Source organism: Esox lucius, chromosome 20 (genome assembly GCF_011004845.1).
Source record: "Esox lucius isolate fEsoLuc1 chromosome 20, fEsoLuc1.pri, whole genome shotgun sequence".
NCBI classification, from domain to species: Eukaryota; Metazoa; Chordata; class Actinopteri; order Esociformes; family Esocidae; genus Esox; species Esox lucius.
The window spans coordinates 488,284-510,735 of NC_047588.1; the positions used below are offsets into that span (position 1 = coordinate 488,284).

The 22,452-nt window shown below is 39.5% G+C and overlaps 1 protein-coding gene across 3 annotated transcripts in view; it reads left to right on the forward strand.

Annotated features, from left to right (window-relative positions):
* LOC105007201 (transcription factor HIVEP3) overlaps window positions 1–22,452 on the forward strand; it is a 157,099-nt gene that overhangs the window by 21,974 nt on the left and 112,673 nt on the right. For 2 of the 3 annotated variants that reach the window (XM_013132831.3, XM_013132832.3), the window contains exon 2: window positions 17,692–17,780. The exons of the other annotated variant lie outside the window; for it this stretch is intronic. The gene's annotated coding sequence lies outside the window, so the exon portion shown is untranslated. The remainder of the gene's footprint in view (window positions 1–17,691; window positions 17,781–22,452) is intronic. 3 annotated transcript variants of the gene reach the window in all.

Genomic DNA, 22,452 nt, shown 5'->3' on the forward strand with positions numbered 1-22,452 from the left:
TCGAGGCTTTGAATGCATCGGGATTTCAAGCACGGCTGACCGATGTTCACGTTACAGCTAAGAACTTTCTGCACGAAGTTGGAACCGAACATCACACAGAGACTGAGTGAGAATAAGGATGAATACATGGACAAATCTTATGAGGAAGCTGTATGCAACGCAGTAGATACTTGGTGTGATAAAACCAAAGAGCCTGTATCAACAGAAATCTGAATGTGTGTCTCTCTTGAAATTCTTGTGTAATGTTCTTTGTGTAAGTCCAAAAACCTGAATAAAATGATATTACTTCTCATTATTGACCCAATGCTCTACAATGTCTGAACAGGTTATGAAAATGATTTACTACTACCCGTCAAACCCTGGTGATTATGTGGGTAGAGAGGGTTTGAAAAGAGCATACTTGGAGAAAACCGGGGAGATCCTCAAAAATGGCGAGGCAAATGACTAGCTACTCGCCCAGGATACATACATGCTACAGGACTGTAGCTATACATTTTCAAAGAAATAGAGTTATCGTTCATGATATAAATTCACAATTTCAGCTGGATTTGGTTGACATGAGTGCTTACATTGTGGAAAACGATAACATGAAATGTATGTTAACATGCATAGATGTATTAAACAAATACGCATGGATTCTTGTGCTTAGAAATAAAAGCACTATTGAGGTAAACCGATCATTTTAAGACATTAAAAGAAGGAAGAGCACCACAAAAAGTCCAAACGGACAAGGGGAAGGTGTACACATTTTTAATTGTTAATGAAGAAGTACAAACATTTTGCCTCAGGAAATGATGTCAAAACGAGTATCGTTGAGATTTAATAAAACAATTAAATCACGAATGTGACAGTATCTCACAGCTGCCAACACTCATCGCTATGTTGAGGTTATTCAAGATTTAATTCATGGATACAACCATAGCTACCATCTGTGTATTAAGATGAAACCTGTTGACGTTTGTGAAGAAAATGTTGGACTAGTTCTCAAGAACCTGTATGGGTACATCAAAATCAAAGTTACAAGTTCTGAGATGGAGATATTGTGAGACTTAAAGTTGAGAGGGGCGTTTACCAAAGGTTATGAAAAAGGGTACACAGATTAATATTTTACAATAACAGAATGCATTACGTGGTTACCTCCTTTATTTAAAATAAAAGATTACGATGGTGATGTGATCGTTGGGACCTTTTATGAACAGGAATTACTGAAAATAATCGTGGCTAAGGATAAAACCTTTAAAGTGGAAGCAGTTCTGGGTGAGAAAGTACAGAAAGGTAAGAAAATGTGTCTTGGGAAATGGCTTGTTTGGCCTGAGAAATTCAACAGTTGTAAAGCATCGGAAAACAAGTCCTTGACCAACAAACTGGATAAAATACTAGGGTTTGCTGGATCATGTCATTTACATCGACTGCGACCTGAATGGGTAACGGCGGTTTCTACTTAATGCTGCCTAGTAACTCATTGAGACGACATATCTATCCAAATAATTTGAGTTCGAGCTATTCCACAAATTTTTCCAAAGGTATAGTTTTGAAAGGTGATTGGGAAGTGTCTTTGATAGAATTCCAATACATGCATATGTGGAAGACTTTTACATGGGGTGAAAACGCATTTGAACTACATGACTTAAAACAAGACAACTTGGAAATTTGAACGCAACACTGGTTATTATAATGGTATAGGAGAACTAGTGGCAGAGATCAACATTTATATAAAACCACATGGTGTATGGGCGGGAGTATAATTAATTAAAAAAGTTAGTGCAAAGTTGGAACAGATATTAGGGTTTAAACAATGCGAACGGTGGTATGCCCCATGCTACGGCCCATTCCCCTGCAGATATTCTGGCAGGGTTTAATACCCTATACATCTACACAGATATAATTGATTATCAACAAGTTGGTGACAGTCATGTCCCACTGTTGAGAACTGTACATATTGCAGTTGTCACAGTAACGTACGACAAGCCACACTATGTACCTCTTAGTAAGAGCCAGTTTGATGTATTGAAGTAAAATCCGACCAGAATCAGTTGGTTTCATTCATAGTGGGAAAGGTGATTGCAAAAGTACACTTCAGACCCGTCAAACAATCTTTCATACTATAAGATGCAGCCACAGAAACTCTACGATGATCCTCATAGGTATGTTGAATACTACACAACACCGTCTGGTAACGGTTTACCTGGTTATTATGGTAGCACTACAATGTATGGGGCAGGTCTAGGGGGCCTTTTCCGAGGGCTTTTACGGATGGTTATACCTTTGTTGAAGCATGGGTTCTCAATAGCAAAACCACATTTGAAAAATGCAGCGAGGAATATAGTTAGCGAGGTTTTCAGCAACGCCATGGCACACTAAACAAAAGAGCAGGATGGATCAGGATTGATGGTTATGACTTGAGGAGTTTAAAAGAAAAAGAAAAAAGCGCTCAGAGGACACTGCAAGGTTGATTAAGAACGTAATTTAGGAAGATGGCACTCCTATACCGTATGTCTGGTGAATGTATGAAAACAGAGATGGATTTATTCACTGTCCCCTTTACACAGACATCTATTGAGAAAAATTCCTACATTGAAATACCAACCATATCAGCAATATCAGACGCAGCCCCTCTGGAGTTCTTTATTGCAGGAAATGGCGAAGACTACGTTGACCTAAACAATACTTTGTTGTACTTTCGCATAAAAGTCACTATACCGAACAAAACTAATATTGATGCCGGAGCACGTGTTGGGGTTATCAACTACCTGATAGCCAAGTGGATGTCTCCTTGGGTGATCGTTTAATTAGCCAACACATACCCCTACAGAGCTGTTATAGACAGCATTCTGAATTATGGATGTGATACATTAAAGACAGTTTTCAGCTGGTTTGGTTTTCAAGGATGCCGCAGGTCACATGGATGTTACGGACCTTGCAGGAGAGAACAATGGACTCACGAAAAGGGCTGTCTTTTCAGCGGATAGTGCCACATTTGAAATGATTGGCCCTGTTCATAGTGATATCATCTTTCAAGAGAAACTCAAGTTAAATAGGGTGGACTTAAAGGTTAGGATGGAAAAGTTCTGCCTTATGGGGGCACTCTCTGTCAAGAAAGTGAATGTATCACCAGCTGTGAAACTTGGACACGCTCAAGCGCTACTCTCAACCACTGCCAAGTATCCAATTGAAAGAGTGTGTATGAAGACATTTAGTTTACCGGCGGGGGGGTCGTGTTTGCAACCAGGAAAACCAATTTTTAGGACCCCTGCCAAAATGTATTGTCGTTGGATTGATGGACAATGAGAGTTTTACAGGAAATTACACAATCTATTTAATTTCAAAAATTATAATTTGGAGTTCATGACTGTATGTATGTAGACCAAGCGAGCCGCACAAGCCCTGAAAAGTGAAGCCAAAACGTCTCGATCGCCCCCTGGTGAGTGGTCCCAGTATAGGTCATAAACCCCCCCTCCCCATGTTATTCAATGGGACGCGAGACCAACTAAACAATTAAATTACCTTTCAAATATATTTTTTCCGAAGCTGGTTTCTGTCATTTACTGTAGTTTGTATCACACTAATGTAAATTCAAGAGTTTGTTTTTAAAATAAGTTGGTTTTTAGTTAGTTATTTAATGCTCTAGAAACGGTGGTGTGACGTCGTGATTGACAGCTATCTGAGCCGAGGAGCCACTGAAGTGCCAAAAGGCTTTTTTCGCGATCTTCGGAGGACTAAGGAGATTGGAGCTTTAAATTTAATCTCTAAATTTCTATAATTGATATAATTTCACACGGACATAATGGGTTGTTCTGCAGTAGATTGTGCTAACCGATCTGGCATTTCCAATCGATCTTTGAATTTTTTTCGGTAAGTTAAATTTATAAGCTATTTAATTAGTAAATAAATGTAATGGGCTAGCTAACGTTAGCTAAAAGACAACAAGCCTCGTTAATAGCCATGTTAATAGCTAGCAGGTGATCGTTAGCTAGAAGTTACCAATTATTTTTGTATTAGGCCTATTCTAAATTAAGGTTAAACATTATGTAAGTTAGGCTATAACATATCGTCTAGGTTTAACAAGCAAAGGTTGTACTGTACTTGGACTTGATTGAACTCTGTTTAAATGTGTGGTTAGTAGGCTACTTGTATTTACCTTATTTTAATGAGGTTGGAGTGGAACGGAGCAGACAGAGTTCACAGGAGCAGGACTCCGCTTCCAAAACAGTGCAGCGTGTGCTTGCGATTGATTACGGTATGCGCATTCTGCGAGGGAGAGTGAGGGCGGGGCACAGGGGTGGGGCCGTTGATTTCGCGGCTTTACGGCTTTACTTCCTGCTCGCTACTGCGCATAACTACTGCGCAGAACTGGTCCCAAGATCGCTATCTGCGCAGACGCAAGTCCAAGATGTCAGCGCCATATCGGGACACTGGCGGCTTCAGTTTTCACCAATTTGAAAAGAGCGAAGGGGCGTCGTCCATTTTTTTTACAGTCTATGATGTAGACGGTCCAACCGTTCCAACCAGATTACACAATGGGGTCAGAAGTATGTGAATTTCACCAATCGGCCTTAGCTTCAGGAAAACACCTAAAGGACCAAGCCTTGGCTATTGACAGGTTATGCCCTTTATGCATTCAGCTGCGCACCGGATGAGGAATGCAGTCAGCGCCTATCCTTGATCAAGTCAGGGAATGTACGACATAAGATGAGGTTCAGACAACCACTGCCCCACACAATTAATTTGATTGTTTATAAAAAAAAATGTACTCCATTATTTGAAATGATTACCACAGAGTTGACCGGTGTGGTGGAACAATTTTAATCTAGGACTAATTTCTATGGTGTTCTGGCATGTGACCAACTACCTAATGTACCAGTCCGAGATGTTGTCCAGGACATGATTTCATCTATGACATGAGGTCTGAGTTATAAAGATGCCATGTTCTTTTATATTGATGATTTACTAAAAAATGATGTGCTAGTGTCCAAGTTTGTATCTCAGATACACCAGAGTAAGGGTGATAAACAAATGTTTAATTGCATAAAACATGCTTAGTCTTGTCTTGAGTCATTTTCATGGTTGTTAAAGAAATAGACATGTAAAAGTAAATAATCTGTATGTCTGCTTTATTATTCAAAAATGAAACCAATCGTAAAACCACATTGATTTTACGCCTTACAAGCTCATTTGGAACAGTTGTAAAAGGCATGTTGAGAAATGCCATTGCCCCTAAAAACTCCATTGCCCCCCCCCCCCCCCCCCCCCCAAAGGCCTTCTAGCATCATCAATTCTATTGGTGCGAACCCTTGATTATCTCTCCTTTGAAAATGAATTCACCATTGGAAGTCCATGAAGTCACATTTTTAGACCTGAGCATTCCCAGCTTCAGGTCTCCTACATTTTTGGCCAAAGAGTATTTCACAAAGCGTTTTAGCGCCAAAACCAGCGCCTTAATCTGGGAAATGTTAGGGGTAGTCAAGAGGACTCCTAAGTCACAAACAATCCTAAATGGGCTGTTGCCAGCAATCCACCTTGTAATCAGGTTGACTTTTTAGAAACATTTAATGATACTGAGCTAGTCATTGATGCAGTCACTTCACCAACAAACAGAAACAACCAAATAACATTGGACATTAAGGTTGTGACAACTCTATGCTACTTGGCCACAGGGAAAATGCAGATATGCAGCGCAGACGAACTACGCATATCTCAGTCATCTGTCAGTGGAATATTACATCAAACAATAAATTCCCTCCCCAGACCCCATATTGGAGGTTGACAATTAGCTGAACATATCTTGACTTCAGTATATCATTATTGGTTTCATGTTTGATCATTGACCTAGATTTTTATTTTCATATATTTATTTCAACACATCGTTCTACTGTATTGCTACAGTATGATGAATTCACAGACCGAAACCATCCCCTATCAGCCAATCACTGTGGGCATAGTTAAGTAAGCCTGTTTGTTGAACATGACATCATCCATAGCAACGGGGTCAACCCCGCCCTTTTTCTTAGCTTATGATTTCTCCCGAATCTTAGTAAAAGTTGGTCTTCGCAGCTTTGTGAATAGGTTTTAAGGTTTTAGCTAAGACATTTTTGTGCTGTTTAGGAGTCCTTCTAGTGGTAAGATGTTTTGTGAATACGGCCCCTGGTGTTGTAGCCTTAGAGTAATAAAATTACCAAAGTGTTGGTGGGTTGCATCTTTAAAACTCCATGAAGAACAGAGAAAGGCTGGGTTATATTTCTCTTCCTGAAATACTAATCTGCTGATTGTCATGTGGGTTTTTAAACAAGATTAGATCATTTTTGTTCAAGTTAATAGTTCTACTAGATTTGCCTTTAACAAACATGTTTTGGACAATATAGATGGCACTCAAGTTACGGTGGTGTAACTATTGTGTGGATCCATCTGTGGATTCATGTCTCTATCACTGGGCAAGAATGTATTAACTTGCTCAGGTGCAATATGTAGATTAACAGATTCACATTTCACCCACTGGTGCCAACATGCCGGGTCTTTGTTTCACTGTATTGTGAGTATTATCTATCGGGGTATCGCTTTCTGCACCGGTATTAGGTACGGTCTGTTGGATGTGTTGAGGTTGTTGGTTGTCCGTGTCTGGTTTGTTGTTAGCACTGTCTTTCGACATTTCTCTAGTTTAATGTGTAAATAACGATTTAACTTACAGGTTAAAATAATATCATAACTCAAACATACATTTACATACAATTTTGATGAGTTGACTGTAAAGATGCATTTTCAAGCATTGTGCAATGGGGTAACAATGAAAAGGTTCACGACATTGCGTAAAATCAGAACCACACAGTCCAGTTGACACTGATGTTGGTTACTTGGTCTGAAATAAAAACAATGAGGGTTAACAGAAGACCAAGGTTATACACGTATTTAAAGGTGATGATTACTAAATGTTAAATGACTGCTTACCAAGGTCTGAAAGTCCAAATAGGTGTTTTCCAGACAAGGCTGTGTTGAATTCCACTCACCCCCTAAACCATAGATATAAATCAGACAATATGAAAGACAGATAAAAGCTTAATATTTGGATTGCTCCATCATTTTCATTATGTAATTGTTTTATACATTTTTAAAAAGTTAAAATGTGTCGTTTGTTAGCTTATATAATTGCAAAACAATTATTTCAAATAAAATAACTTACTATGTAAACGGCTACTCAGTACTCGAAACATCTCATCCATTTTCATACACCAGCCAGCATTTATCTTATTATTCAAAACAACATTGAACACACAATATAAGTCCAAAATACAGCATACAAAAATATGAATCCACAACATGCTTCAATATCCGGAAGTCGCGCATCCACGCACACCCACACCCAGACAGGTATTAACAAACGTAAAAACACTACAGTTCATGAGTGTCGTTGCCTGTTAAATAATTTTACGATTGTGTAGAAAACATTCTCACGTTAATACCTGTTGTACAATGTGATAAGACGCGCTTACAGATGTTTTGTTTCCAGAAATAATATATCTCATGCTGTCAAACAATCAGCGTTGTTCATGCAAATTTAAACTCAACCTTCTGGGTACATTTAACTTTTGGCCATATAATGCGACTCAAAGGTTAAGGTTGGCTTAAATTATCCATGCATCCAATGCTCATACATATACCAAAGTCATCAGTTTTATTTTTAGCACTATCTAAACCATGACACAATCAACCATGACACAATCAACCTAGCCATATTGTCTGGTCGACCCCGGTTTAATTTTTCCTTTGGCATACCAACGTTGCCCTCACAATGTATGTGTTAAGTAGTACTATGTTGAATTACATACCTTATGTAAAACGTGGGATGTAAATCAAACTGAATGTATTACAGTTAATACATTTTTTGTGGACCATTACAATGGTCTTAAGACCCTTTTCATTTTAAAATAATAAATGGGCAGAAACAAGCATTGTAAAACATGAAAGATCAATGCTGGTTGGTTATAAACCATCTGTTGTACACTTATGTTAACATCGATTGCCTGTGGGATTAAACATTCCCGAACCCTGGCGCCCTTTTGCTAAACACAACTACATATCATAACATCTTATGCCTTGGGAATTTAACATTCCCGAACACTGGGGCCCTGTTGTTAAACACCGGACTTATTGCTACTTATGTTATCATTGAATGTCTGGTGAATTTAACATTCCCAGAACCTTGGAGCCCTATTGTTAAACATCGAAGCCACCACAAATTACAAACCACACACCCCCCACATACCATATTTCACCCCCCGGACATGGATACGGGAAGTTACAACCCCTAACATACGTCACACAGGAAGTACCACCCCCGGAACATACATCACACGAAGTATACCACCCCGGAACATACGTCACACTGGAAGTCCCACCTACCAAACCGGAATACCTACCCCCAATGTCAATCAATCATCCAAAAGTGACATAATGAAACCTATATTAACTATTCACAGTAATTGGTGCTTATTGACTAAATTGTCATGTGGAATGTAGAGCGTGGCTTAGGTAATAATGTGAAGAAGTGAAATACAGTACTTGACTATGACTATAAGATGCGATTTTCATTTTGGGTGAGTTAAGCTGCTGTTTATTCTTGGTTTGCACTATTTGTACAAACTGGTTGTAGAAATGTCTTCAAAGTAACAAACATTTATTTTGCTCATGTGTAAACAGCCCACTACCTCTGACCATCAATAAAGCTGAGTCATCTGCAGAATGTTGAAAGCATAACTGAGTGACAGAGGTGCAACACGTGCTGTTTATTTAGGTGCACTAAATACTTCTGTAAAAATATTCTAAAAGGGTTATCAAGCTAAAGCAGTAGAACCACACTTAACTATGCCATCAACAAGCATGGTGTGGGAGTTTTCTTGAAATGTAACATCCAATAGAAATCTTAGCACCAGGAGTCAGTGGTCCATTCAAACCGTTTTTCAAATACAATAATTTCCTGAACCACAAGGCATGATGAGATTGAGGAGATTTCGAGCCTCACGAGATTACCAACTACAATCTTAACAGCTGTAATTTATTCCAGGAACTGGGCGCTCCTTGCATATTACAGCCATTTTGCATTATCTCCACAAAACAGTGCCTTTGGGTACAGTGGCAAAACAGAAGCAATTTTTCAGAAAAAGATCATCCAAGCCTATTAGTAAATGGTCTGATGAAACCAAATGTTTCCCCCCACAAAACCAAAATGGCTATCACATTACCTACATTTAGGCATGGTGGCACTGCTTCTCTTTAGCAGGGAAAGGTGCTCTTATCAGGATATAGGGAACAATTAATATTTCAAGTAACGTCAGTGTCCTGAAATGTCCCAGTCAGAGCCTGGACGTCAATCATATAAAAAATACAGCTTCGGAAAAAATTAAGAGACCACTGCACTTTTTTCTTTCCTTTCCAAAAAGTCCAAAAGGAAGGTTTTGAGTGAGGAACAGAATGGTTAAAATTAAGAGACCACTGCATATTGAATGTTTCTATTCCTTCCTAAAAACCCTCCTTTTCAACTTTTTTGGAAAGGAAAGAACAAGGTGCAGTGGTTTCTTAATTTTGCCGTGGTCTCTTAATTAACTGACCTAAATAGTGCTGTGCCGAGAAGATCCCTTTGATAGACCTATTTCAACAGACCTACTGGGGCAAATCAAGCAAAGGGGATTTTCACAAATAATTTGTTGTGGGGTGTATGAGTAAGGCATTGTAGTGCCAATTATTTGGCCAATTATTTATTTTTTCCCAAGTTCCAGGAATACATTTTCGGTGATTCAGTTTTTACTATCACTCCTCCATATAATCACAGAAGTGAGTAGTGGTAAACGGGTCAGCTGTCTTTTTTTCCATTTACCGACAGGCCCATTCTGTAATTCCAAATAAGCCATCACCAATGACCAGACTAAATGGATAGAGTGGAATTCTAATGCTCGCACCAGACCCACTTCTAACATACACTAGACTTAATACTTGGACATTTTCTGCTCTCTTCTATTTGACTTAATTGCACATTTAGTATTGCCATTTGCACTGTATTTTCCTTCACTGCACATCTGTACATTCCACTTGTAATATACATATACTTAATACTTGTAAATTATCCACCTTGTTCTATTAATACTTCATTGTACTGTTCTTGTACTTGTTCAATGACAATAAAGGTGAATCTAATCTATAAGCATGCATGGGCATTAGCAGAATTATTTGCCTTTCTCATTCCAATGTTGCAATGCTATTATTGGTGGAAACTAAATGTCATTCCCAGGCCATTCCAGAATCACCTCATAGTGTCCTATGATTTGGTGACTTACAGGACTTAAAGGATCTGCTGCAAACGTCTTGGTTCTAGATACTACAGCACACCTTCAGAGGTTTAGTGGAGTCCATGCCTCGACGGGTCAGGGCTGTTTTGGTGGTGAAAGGGGGACATACACAATATTAAGCAGGTGGTCATAATGTTGGGGCTGATCGGGGAATACTGTATGCTGAGACAGTCTGTGTATTCATCAGTGTTCCCTTTGGCTACATCACAGAACTTCTGCCAATCCGTTGTTTCAAAGCTGTCTTGTAGAGCAGTTATGGATCCCTCATTCCAGCGTTGAACTGTCTGAGAAACAGTTTTTTCCTGTTTTAGGTGTTGTCTATAGGATGGGAGGAGCAAAACTGATGTGTGATCTGCCTTACCAAATGCAGGGCGGGGGAGGGGTTTGTAACCATTTTGTATTTGTGAATAACAATGGTCAAGAGTCTGATCGCCCCGGGAAGGAGAGTTAATGTGCTGTTGGTATTTTGGTAAAACTTTCCTCATTTGTTCTGTTAAAATCACAAACAACAATAGCAGCTGTCTCAGGGTGGGCATCCTCTAGTCCATTTTCTACTCAATTTAGGTCCAGTGCATGCTTTTTATCCACCTGTGGGGGTATATAGACTGCTATGATAATAGCTGAGCTGAATTCCTGCGGAAGGTAGAAGGGCCATATCTTTACAGACAGTAGCTTTAGGTCTGGTGAACAGTGTGTTGATAGCACATCCATTCCCCAGCGAAAGTTAACCTGCCGGTAGATTAAAAAACCAGCAGGGGTGATGCACAAGTCTGGCACCAAGGGATCCAACCAGATTTCCACGAACGCTAGCACACAGCAGTTTGTGTAGTTGGTAAATCTTATTTTCCAGGGATTAAACATTTGCAAGTAGAATGCTCTGTAATGGCAGATTGCAGTATCTCGTCCGAAGGGTATGGACATATGAGACTTTACACCTCTGGCTACACGGCATGGCAGGGATCATGTGTTATGTTCAGTAGTGCTATTACGTTCCACATCAACATATCCCAGTGCTATTGGTCCTTAATGACTTGCATTTAGGTTCAGAGTCAACATGAGAAGTGCTGTTTACCTACCACCAGAGACTGGTTGCTAGTGGCAGTTATGGACATATTCATGGTTAAAAGGAATCCCTGTTTTAGCTAGGGCCTTGGGGTTGGCGATGGTGGGCTGGCGTTTCTGCAACTGACTTTCAGTCCGATGGTTGGGAATTCAGATCTAGTGAGAAGCAAGAATTATTTTGTTGGTGAGTCGTAAAGGACTAATAGCACTGGTCAGATTTTGATAGCAAACATAAATGCACCAACTGATGGTCATACTGAAAGTAAACACGGTTTACAAAATTGTTCCATACGAATATAATTCCGGAGTGGTTCAGTTGCCTCTGTTATTTTTGTGTTAGTGGTTAAGATTGCTGTCCTGGTAAAATAATGTATTACTTGTAGTTTGTCATCACTTCTACTTACATAGTGGCTGTGTTGACTGTCTTTTAGTTCTGTAATTTTAATTAAATGTTCAGTTGGTTAGCCAGATTGCCTCCTGTCTCCAATAATTATCACACACGTGGGGAATTTAGTCCAGTGCACTTTGGCTGTGTGACAAAAAGTGTTGTCACTTGTTTTTAAGTGTCTTTCACATCTTAAATGAAATACAGAAAGAACACAGGGTTTCCTAGCTCAAAATTGGGCAAAGTTGGTACCCCAACCCCTGCGCTCCACCAGACGTCCCTCTGATTTACTTTATATAATATCTGGCTACACCCTTAAAAAAGACAACTATTATAGTGTTAAATCTGCCTTAATGTAATATTTATTATTTAGATATTTTATATATAACCAGCATGACCAAAGAGTAAAAAAAAAAAAAGAAAAAGCTTTGAGTGAGGAAAAGGGTTCAATTCTGGCTTTGCTGGCAGAGGGATACAGTGAGCGTCAGGTTGCTTCAATCCTGAAAATTTCAAAGACGGTGATTCATAAGAACAAGGTCAAGCAACAGACATTGGGGACAACAAAGCTACAGACTGGCAGAGGGCGAAAACGACTCTCCACTGACCGAGATGACGTCAACTAATTCGAATGTCTCTCAACAACCATAAAATGACATCAAGTGACCTACAAAAAGAATGGCAAACAGCAGCTGGGGTGAAGTGCATGGCGAGGATGGTTCGAAAGTAGAAAAAGGAAAGTTTTGAGTGATGAAAAGAAGCGTTCAATTTGCAGTGGTCTCTTAATTCTAACCTTTCTGTTTCTCACTCAAAACCTTCCTTTTGGACTTTTTTTATTACACTGCATCTTAAATCATCCCAGTTACACAATGATAACAAAAAGTTTAGCTACTTGCCTTTGTTGCAAGACATTCATGAGTGGGGTGCTTAATAGCCAAAAGCTGTCCTTCCTAACTGAGAACGCCTGTGGTATCTCAAGGACTAGCCAACTGCAGGATTTTCTGTTTATTTTTTAGGCAAGACAATGTGGACATACTGTATTTTGCAGTACAGCCTTATACATATACTCTATCGTTCAAAAGTTTGGGGTCACTTAGAAATTTCATTGGATTCCACGAAAACACATGAAATGAGTTTGAATAGGAAATATAGCAGTTGACTATAGTAAGAATATTAAATATAGTAAGGTTCAGTCATTGTCTTGTGGTAGGAGGAAATTGTCTCCAATCAAGCGCTGTCTTAATCTTTTTATTGGCCAGTCTGAGATATGGCTTGGCAACTCTGCTTAGAAAGCCAGCATTCCGGAGTCTCCTCTTCACTCTTGACTTTGAGACTATTTAATTAAGCTACCATTTGAGGACCTGTGAGGCGTCTGTTTCTCCAACTACACACTAATGTATTTGTCCTCTTGCTCAGTTGTGCACCAAGCCTCCCACTCCTCTTTCTATTCTGGTTAGAGCCAGTTTGTGCTCAGGTTGCGAGATGTTCAGGTTCTTGGCGATTTCTCGCATGGAGTAGCCTTCATTTTTCAGAGCAAGAATAGACTGACTTGTTTCAGAAAAAAGTGATTTGTTTCTGAATACTTTGAACCTGTAATCAAACCCATAATTTCTGACACTCCAGATACTCAACTAGTTTTAAGAAGGCCAGTTTTATTGCTGCTTTAATCAGCACAACAGTTTTCAGCTGTGCTAACAAGATTGCAAAAGGGTTTTCTATTATATGATCTGTTAACAGGGGTGTCAAATTATAAACTTGATGAAAACAAGGACATTTCTCAGTGACCCCAAACGTTTGAACGGTATTTTATTCCCGAAAAGTCTGATCCTCCAAACCTTACATGTTCTCACTACTTTGCCTTTCAATGCAGTGCAGGGTTTGTGTGGGGCGGGAGATGCTGTGAGTAAAATGTTTGTTGCTAGTTTATGTCATTGGTTAACACTGTGTTACTTTCGTCCAACTGGTTTCTTCTGTAACTTTTCTCTCTAGAAGACTAGCTAGTATGATATTCGAAACCTGTGCTGTCATTTAGTCATGGTTGTGACCATAAAACTCTATTTTGGTCTCGTCACTCCATATCAGTGTGCCAGAACCTGTGAAGGGTCTCAAGGTGTTGTCAGGCATATTGTAACTGGGCTTTTTTGTGGTATTGGGGCAGGAAATGCTTCTTTCTAGCCATCCAACCATGTGGCTCATTTTTGTTCAAGTATCATCGTATTGTGCTCCTTAAAACAACAACACCATATTATTCCAGAGCAGCCTCTATTCCTTCTGAGGTATCCTGTGGGTTTTTCTTTGTATTCTGAACAATTCTTCTGGGAGTTTTGCCTGAAATCTTTCTTGGTCTACATGACTTTGGCTTGGTATCAAGAGTTCCCAGAGTTTTCCACTTCTTAAGTGATTGAACAGTACTTATTTCCACAACACTACTGTTGTTTGCTCCTTGGGGTTTAAGGCCGGGTGTCTCTGTAAAGCACTTTGTGACTGCTGTTGTAAAAAGGGCTTTATAAATACATTTGATTGATTGAGTACTGACTGGCATTTGAAAGGCTTTTGATATCTTTTTATATCCTTTTCCATCTTTATAAAGTTCCATTACCTTGTTACTCAGGGCTTTTGACAGTTCTTTTCTCCTCCCAATCGCTCAGTATCTAGCCTGCTCAGTGCATTCATGTGAGAGCTTAAAAACTCATTGAATATTTATACACATACTCTAATTGCAATTTAAAAAGCCATAGGTGTGGGAAATTCCCCTTTAATTGCCATTTTCACCTGTGTGTCTGTAACAAGGCCAAACATTCAAGGGTATGTAAACCTTTGATCATGGCTATTTGGGTGATTTCTGAAGGATCCAAACAATGTGATAATAAATGGCTTTATATGATCACTATCCTTAAATTAATTTTTTTTTGTTTTGTTGCATGATCAGTCATATTTTCTAAATCAATGCAAAATGTTCACAATTTCTGCCAGGGTATCCATATTTATGAGCACAGCTGTAATTATATTTGAAGTGAGTTGTTTTTCATTTATAAATTGTTTTAACTTTAGCATTGTGCCTAATTAATTACGAAATAACTGAACTGAAGCCAAGTGATGCCAGCACTCCCATCATGACAGCTGTCACATGAGCTAGTTATCTAACGTTTGGTATTATTTTTTTTATTATTTTAAATGAAAATTATTGATATTATATGTTTAAAAACTAAATGTATATCTCTATGATAGTAAAATGTTGATATTTTCAACAATCACATGTTACAGATTAGGGAGGCCCAAAGAGTCAGTGAAACCAGGCCATGTCACAGATGGTCCATTACACACAGAGGAAGAATTGTTACTGAATTGTAGAAATAATGAGGATTATATGTCCAAATTGATAATTCTGATTATGTCCTTTCCTTGAAGTAACCAGACTTCTAAAGATACTGTGATATGCTTAAACGATACATAAACGCAATTATAATTTCCCTACCTGACCCATATAATCTCAAATAGGGGTGGTACACAGACTCTGCCAAATAGCCACCAGTGGAGTAAATACTCATCAAGCCATAAACATTCATTAGAGTGTTATCATGTTGTTCTACAAATAGATAACATTCACTATCCACTCTTTTTTTAGAAGATTTTTGCAAGCCCACATGCAGCAATTCTGTGTCATTCTTTCGCTTTGCAAACCAACATCAATTACATTTCACATCGCGAACTGCTGTCTTCCCGGTTGTCAGAAGAAACTGGAAGTGTTTGTAAGCATTGCAAGTGTTTGTAAACATTGTAAGTTCATGTTTAAAAAAACTACATACACAGCATTCTGTAAGACTATTCTTTCCTGCATTCCAGAGCACCAAGTGCACCGGTGTTCATTTGTTAAATTACAACACTGGTAAAATGGTTAAAATGCCGAATTGTGGAGAATTTGCATTTTGAAAATGCAGATTATGGAATGCTAATCTGGCATACAGAACAGTGTCCTCAGCATAAAAATTAAAATTACAGTTTTTCACAGTCACAGATTATATACAGAGTAAACAGTAAAGGACACAAAATCTAACCGTGTGGAACACCATCGTGAACAGCAAGAAATGTTGATCTGATCTGTAATAATAACCTGTAATCTATCACTGAGATAATTATAAAACCAAAGGCAGGTGGCTATGGCCAAGCTCAGTGAGGTCAGTTTTTCAGTCAAAGCAGAATGATCAACTATATAACATTTTAGTCAGTAAATAGACCGGCACAATTTTCTCATCCAAAGTCTTGGCATAATCATTCAACATGTAACAGTGTGCCCAGCTCTAAAACCGCATTGATTCTTTTTAAAAATGCAATTGTCAAATTAACAAAGACCACAACTTTATATTTGCCAATTACTACAGAATCTTTGCAAGGCAAGACAGTTCAAAGGCTGATGACTATCAAGGACACCAATATGCCCACCTTTATAAAGTGGCAGCAGTTGGCAGCATATGGCAGCGGTTTTCCACATTTTAGGAATTACTTGAGAAATTAATATTATATTAAAAATATTTGTATGTGCACCTGAGACAAATGGTGTGGCCCTAACCAGCAACTCTTGAAGCTGTTTTTCAAGTCTTAGCCCACACCATGTCTCTATTATGAATAGCATCAGAAATGTTTTTGTATGTAACATGCTTTTGTTCAATGGAATTAAATATAATAGCGAAATGATCTTGCATCAGCTCTGTTTCAGGAAAATGCAGAAATGCAAGACAAGATTACTATTATAAAGAATGTGTAGAAAGCTTTTTCATTAAATGTTCTAGAATTTCTTTAAGTGATAATGTCAGGTTCAGCCCTGTGAATTGTCAGTATTTACAGGATTACTAAAAACAGGTTTACAATCCAAGTATGGCGATTACATGGCAATTGTATAGTTAGTTTCCCGGTAATATTTGGACACTGACCCAATTTTCATAATGTAGGTACGCCACCACAATGGATTTGAAATGAAACAACTGAAATTTAGTTGAAGTGCAGACTTCCAGCTTTAATTCAAGGGTGTGAACAAGAATATTGTATGAAATGTTTAGGAATTGCAACAATTTTCATACACAGTCATTTCATACCCTTATTTCAGGGGCAAACATTTTATTGGACAAATTAACACCATCATAAATAAAATGTAAAGTTGTAATACTTTGTTGAGAATCCTTTGTAGGCAATGACTGCTTGAAGTCTGGAACACATGGACATAACCAAACGCTGGGTTTCCTCCTTTGTGATGCTTTGCTAGGTTTGTGGGTCTTTCTGTATTAAGTATTGTCTTCAGCATGTGAAATCATGCTAGATCGGGTTGAGATCAGGTGATAGCCATTGCAGAATATTCCACTTCTTTGCATTAAAAAACTCTGGGGTTGCTTTCGCAGTATATTTTGGGTCATTGTCCATCTGTAAAGTGAAGCGCTGTCCAATCAGACTTTGCTGAATTTGGCTGAATCTGAGCAGACTGTATATCCTTATACACTTCAGAATTAATCTGTCTGCTTCTGTCTTCTGTCACATTATCAATAAACACTAGTGACCCAGTGCCATTGAAAGCCATGCGTGCCCATGCCATCACACTGCCCTCCACCATGTTTTACAGATGATGTGTTATGCTTTAGATCATGAGCTGTTCCAAACCTTCTCCATACTTTCTTTTTCCCATCATTCTGTTACAGGGCTACGGAACAACAGGCCCCGCGTTTGACTCCCGTAACCCTCAAAACACATTATGCCTGAGGTTCAGGACAGACAAAAACTTTGCTGGCTATAACTTTATGTAGCTACGAAATAGGAAGCCAAAAATAAAACAGTTCTGGTGGATATTAGGATTTATTCAGGATAGACAAACATTGCCTACATGATTCACTCGTCTTTTCCCTTGACAAAAAAGTCCTTTTTCCTATGAAGCTGAAATCCCTCCTGGAGCAGAGTACACAGCGCTGCAGCACTGGCAACCATCCTAGACACCTTCCACACATCCACAAAAAGAACACAAGGTATGTCAAAGGGCAGGAGGTATGTTATATAGTAGAGAAAAGCTTCATAGTGAAATCAATGAGGAGAAGAGAAGGAAGGCCCAGGTATAATAAAAAGGTATAGTGCCTAGTCCCTGTTTGGGTAGTTTCTATTTTTTTGGAGTTGTAACGGAGATAAGAACATACCAAGAGCTAATTCCACAGCTAGCTTGAAATGTCGAAAATTGTCCCTTTTTGTGCTTTATCTCAAATGGTTGAAACAATATCCAGGAGGGCAGTAATGTGTTTTGAAAAGCGGAGTACAACTGGTTTGCGCCCAGTGTGGGGCAGGTATACTGTGAATGGAGGAAGTTAAGCTTCCTCCATTCACACACAGGGTCGCAACTGACATGGGGAAAGGTGGATATGATTCACAGGGCCCATGGCTTGGCTGGTTTATTTGTTAAATGCACCAAACAACACAGCATCATCCTTTACAATGAAATTCTTATGACATGGCACCTAATAAACTACGTAGTTAGAGTTAAGAAGAAGAATATATCAGCAAAAATATACCTAGACAGAAAATAATAAAATAAAGCAACAATATTCTTTACACTCTGCAGTAGCAGCCATTTAAAAGAGAGTACTGTAAACTAGCAGCAATCTGGGTAGTATTTTAATAGAGCAGCAATCTGGGTAGTATTATTGAACATTTAAGTATGGCAGTAATATACACAAGTGTGACCTAGCAGTAATTGATGGAGTTATTGAAATATTATATACGCTCATGAATGGTGGCATATGACACTACAACTATGTAGTGAGAATTAAGAAGAAGAAAATGTATATACAGCTTTAAATACAGCTCTGGAAAATGTAAAAGACCCCTGCACCTTTTTCTTTCCTTTCCAAAAAAGTTGAAAAGGAAGGTTTTGAGTGAGTGAGCGTTACATTTTCAGAAGTTTCCAAATTTTAACACTTCTGTTCCTCACTCAAAACCTTCCTTTTCAACACTGTTCATAGGAGCATTATAAAAAGAGTACTGTAGATTAGCAGTACCTGAAAGGCATCAGAGCATCTGGAATGTTCGTGTGCTGATTGAGGAGCCTCATGGCCTGAAGGAAAAAAACGATTTGTTTCTGGAAGTGCATGCTCCGATGCTCCCGAAGCATCTACCAGAAAGCAGCAGTGTGAAAAGACCATGGCCTGGGTGGCTGTGATCTTTGATGATGTTCCGTGCTTTCCTCAGGCATCATGTATTGTAGATGCCTTGCACGGAGGGGAGATGGCAGCTGATGATGCGCTCTGCAGACTTTACCACTCTCTGGAGGAACATGCAGTCTTCAGCGGAGCAGCTGCCGTACCAGGCAGTAATGCAGCCTGAGAGAATGCTTTCAATGGTGCACCTGTATAAGTTGGTTAGAGTTTTTGCAGACATGCCAAATTATAGTCGTTTTTGGGCAGTTTTCACTGCAGAATTCACTTCTCTGGACCAGGTGAGGTCATCCTTGTTGAACACACAGAGAAACTTGAATTTGGTGACTCTCCACTTCAGCTCCATCGATGTGTATGGGGGCATGAGACCCCCCCCCCCCACCTGAAGTCCATGATTATCTCTTTAGTCTTACAGACGATTTAGCCAGGTTCCTTACCTCCTCTTTGTAAGCAGTCTCATTTTTATTCGAGATGAGACCCAGGATAGTAGTGTCGTCCACAAATTTGAGGATGATGTTGGAGCTGTGTGTGGCCACGCAGTTGTGTGGGGCTCCAGTGCTCAGGGTCAGTGTAGAGGAGGTGAGGTTGCCCATTCTAGCCCACCTGGGATTGGCCCGTCAGGAAGTCCAGGATCCAATTTCAGAGAGAGGTGTTAAGGGCCAGTAGCTTGGCGGGCCCAATAGTGTTTAATGCAGAACTGTAGTCCACAAATAGCATCCTCATATATGTGTTGCCTTTTTCCAGGTGGGAGAGTGCGGTGTGTGTCGTCAGGGCAATGGCATCATCCGTAGATCTGTTGGGGCGGTATCCAAATTGAAAGGGGTCCAAGGTGTCAGGAAGGGTGGAGCAGATGTCAGTCTGCTCCACGTGTCTGTTTGAAGTAGGAGGGCGCTACACCTCCACTAGTTGGTTAGCGAACACCCTGAGGACACGACCTCGGGACGACATCGTTGATACATTTAGAGATATGTGCTGAGACAGTCTGTGTATTCATTGATTTTCCCATCGGCTGCATCACAGAACACCTGCCAGTCCGTTGTTTCAAAACAGTCCCGTAGGGCAGTAATGGATTCCTCATTCCAGCATTGAACTGTCTGAGAAACAGTTTCTTCAGTTTTAGAAGTTGTCTGTAGGATGGGAGGAGCAAAATGTATGTGTGGTTTGCTTTCCCAAATGCAGGGCGGGGGAGGGGTTGTAACCATTCCGTATATGTGAATAACAATGGTCAAGAGTCTGATCACCCCGGGAAGGAAAGTTAATGCGCTGGTGGTATTTTGGTCAAACTTTCCTCATATCTCATATCTCTAGTCCATTTGTTACTGCATGTAGGACTTCCAGTGTGCACGTTTGAACCATTTGCGGGAGTATATAGACTGATGTGATAATAGCTGAGTTGAATTCCTGCGGAAGGTAGAAGAGCCGTATCTTTACAGACAGTAGCTTTAGGTCTGGGGAACAATGCGTAGATAGCACTGCAACATCCGTTTCCCTGCATGAGTTAACCATAATGCAGACCCCTCCGCCCTTACTTTTACCTGACTCCGACCTTTCCTGCCAATGGATGGAAAAGCCAGCAGGAGTGACACACAAGTCTGGCACCGAAGAATCCAGCCATGATTCCACGAATGCTAGTACACATCAGTTTGCAATATCCTGTTGAAAGTTAATCTGTGCATGTAGTTCGTCCATTTTATTGTCCAGGGATTGAACAATTGCGAGGAGAATTTTCGGCAATGGTGGATTGCGGTATCTCATCTGAGATCTGCATAGGACACGGTACATTTGCCCCTCTTCTTTTTCTTTCGTCAGCGTATTGGTAAACAGATTGGTGGCGGCAATGTGGTCTATAAGTGAGGGAGCCAAGGCATGTATCTTTTCAGGGGGCCCAGGATTCCTAGCCAAAGCCTTGCACACACATACCAAAATACATACTCTATCCGAAACCCCCTGAAGTCCGACCAGGCTAGAGGAAGACATACAGTCGCACATGGGCAGAGAAAAAAGGGGAGAAAATATATTAATATAAATATATTAATATGCTTTTCCGCCTTGTCCCTTGCATTCAGAGATTTATCCAGGTTCTCTGAATCTTTTAATGATATTATGTACTGTAAATGATGAGATCCCCAAACTCTTCACAATTTTACATTGAAAAACGTTATTCTTAAATTGTTTCAGTATTTGCGTGTGCCATCTTTCACAGTTGTGAACCCCTCCGCATCCACTCTTCTGACAGGCCCATCCTCTCTGTAATAATTTTTTAATACCCAATCATGTTACTGTTCTTTTATCAACAGGTTTAGTTTTTTTGCATTACACAACTTTTCCAGTCTTTGGTTACCTCTGTAAACAATAAAATGTCTCAGTTTCAACATTTGATATGTTGTCTTTGTACTATTTTCGATTGAATATAGGGTTTTTATAAAAAATGTACGCAGCATCCCAACTTTTTGGGAAAACGGGTTGTGAAAGCAACATCAGAAGCAACATTTTTATTTAGTTTATTTCAGGGAACACAGGTACAGAAAACCCAATGGTATTTACTGTGTTCTATGAATATTGGCTGACTGTATCAGCTGACATTTTCTTATCGGTTCATCCCTGCTGTATACATCTCACTACATACATATTTTCTCAGTTTATTGTCTGAGCTTTTGGTCTTGAGACCATCACCAGACTTGAAAGACAGCTCTGCCTATAAATTATCATTTATTTTTGCTTTTATCTGTACAGTGGTTTGGGTGATAGTTGGGTGTGGAACCGTTTTATATTATTCGATTATCGTTCTGTAGTGTTGGATTGTCTGTTGCTAGGTGTCTTAAGGTTCATATGGCTTCGCTGAATGTTATTTCCTGAGCAAATACACTTTTGGTACTTCTGGGGGTTTAGATAGCCTTGGCACATCTTTTAATCTTGAGTTCAAAATGTGCTCATTCCCTCATAAAACTGCCAATTCTTTCTACACCAGTTCTGTTATGTTTTAGCAGCCAAATTGCACCAGGAGCCACATATCGCTTCAGAAAACCCAGCTTTAAGCGTTGTAGGTCCTATTATTAAAAGCTAGTGTGTAGTCCAGATACCCTTTTCTGAAGTTAAGTCGGTTGTTCAATGAATGTCATGGTTTATCACATGTAGATCAACCCATTTTGAAAGGATTTTAATGGCCAATTTTGCTGCAATACTAACTCACTGTTGCATTTCAGGCAATATTACTACCCATTGTTAAATAGTGTAGTGGTTAGTGATGTGGCCTATCATACTCACAACCGGGGTTCAATCTTTCTCATGGCCCAAACAAATCTGGCGTTAGGTTTTGTTCAGGAAAGACTGAATGTTCACGTTTTATAGCGATGGACAAACTGCGCCGGCAACAAACATATTGCTCTCGTTTTCGATTTACATAGAGTAGTTCAAATTGCGTAAACAGGGTAAATTTGGTTTTATGTTCGATATTCAGATTTTGCTTTTGTTAATAGCGCACCCAAAAAACGTCCTA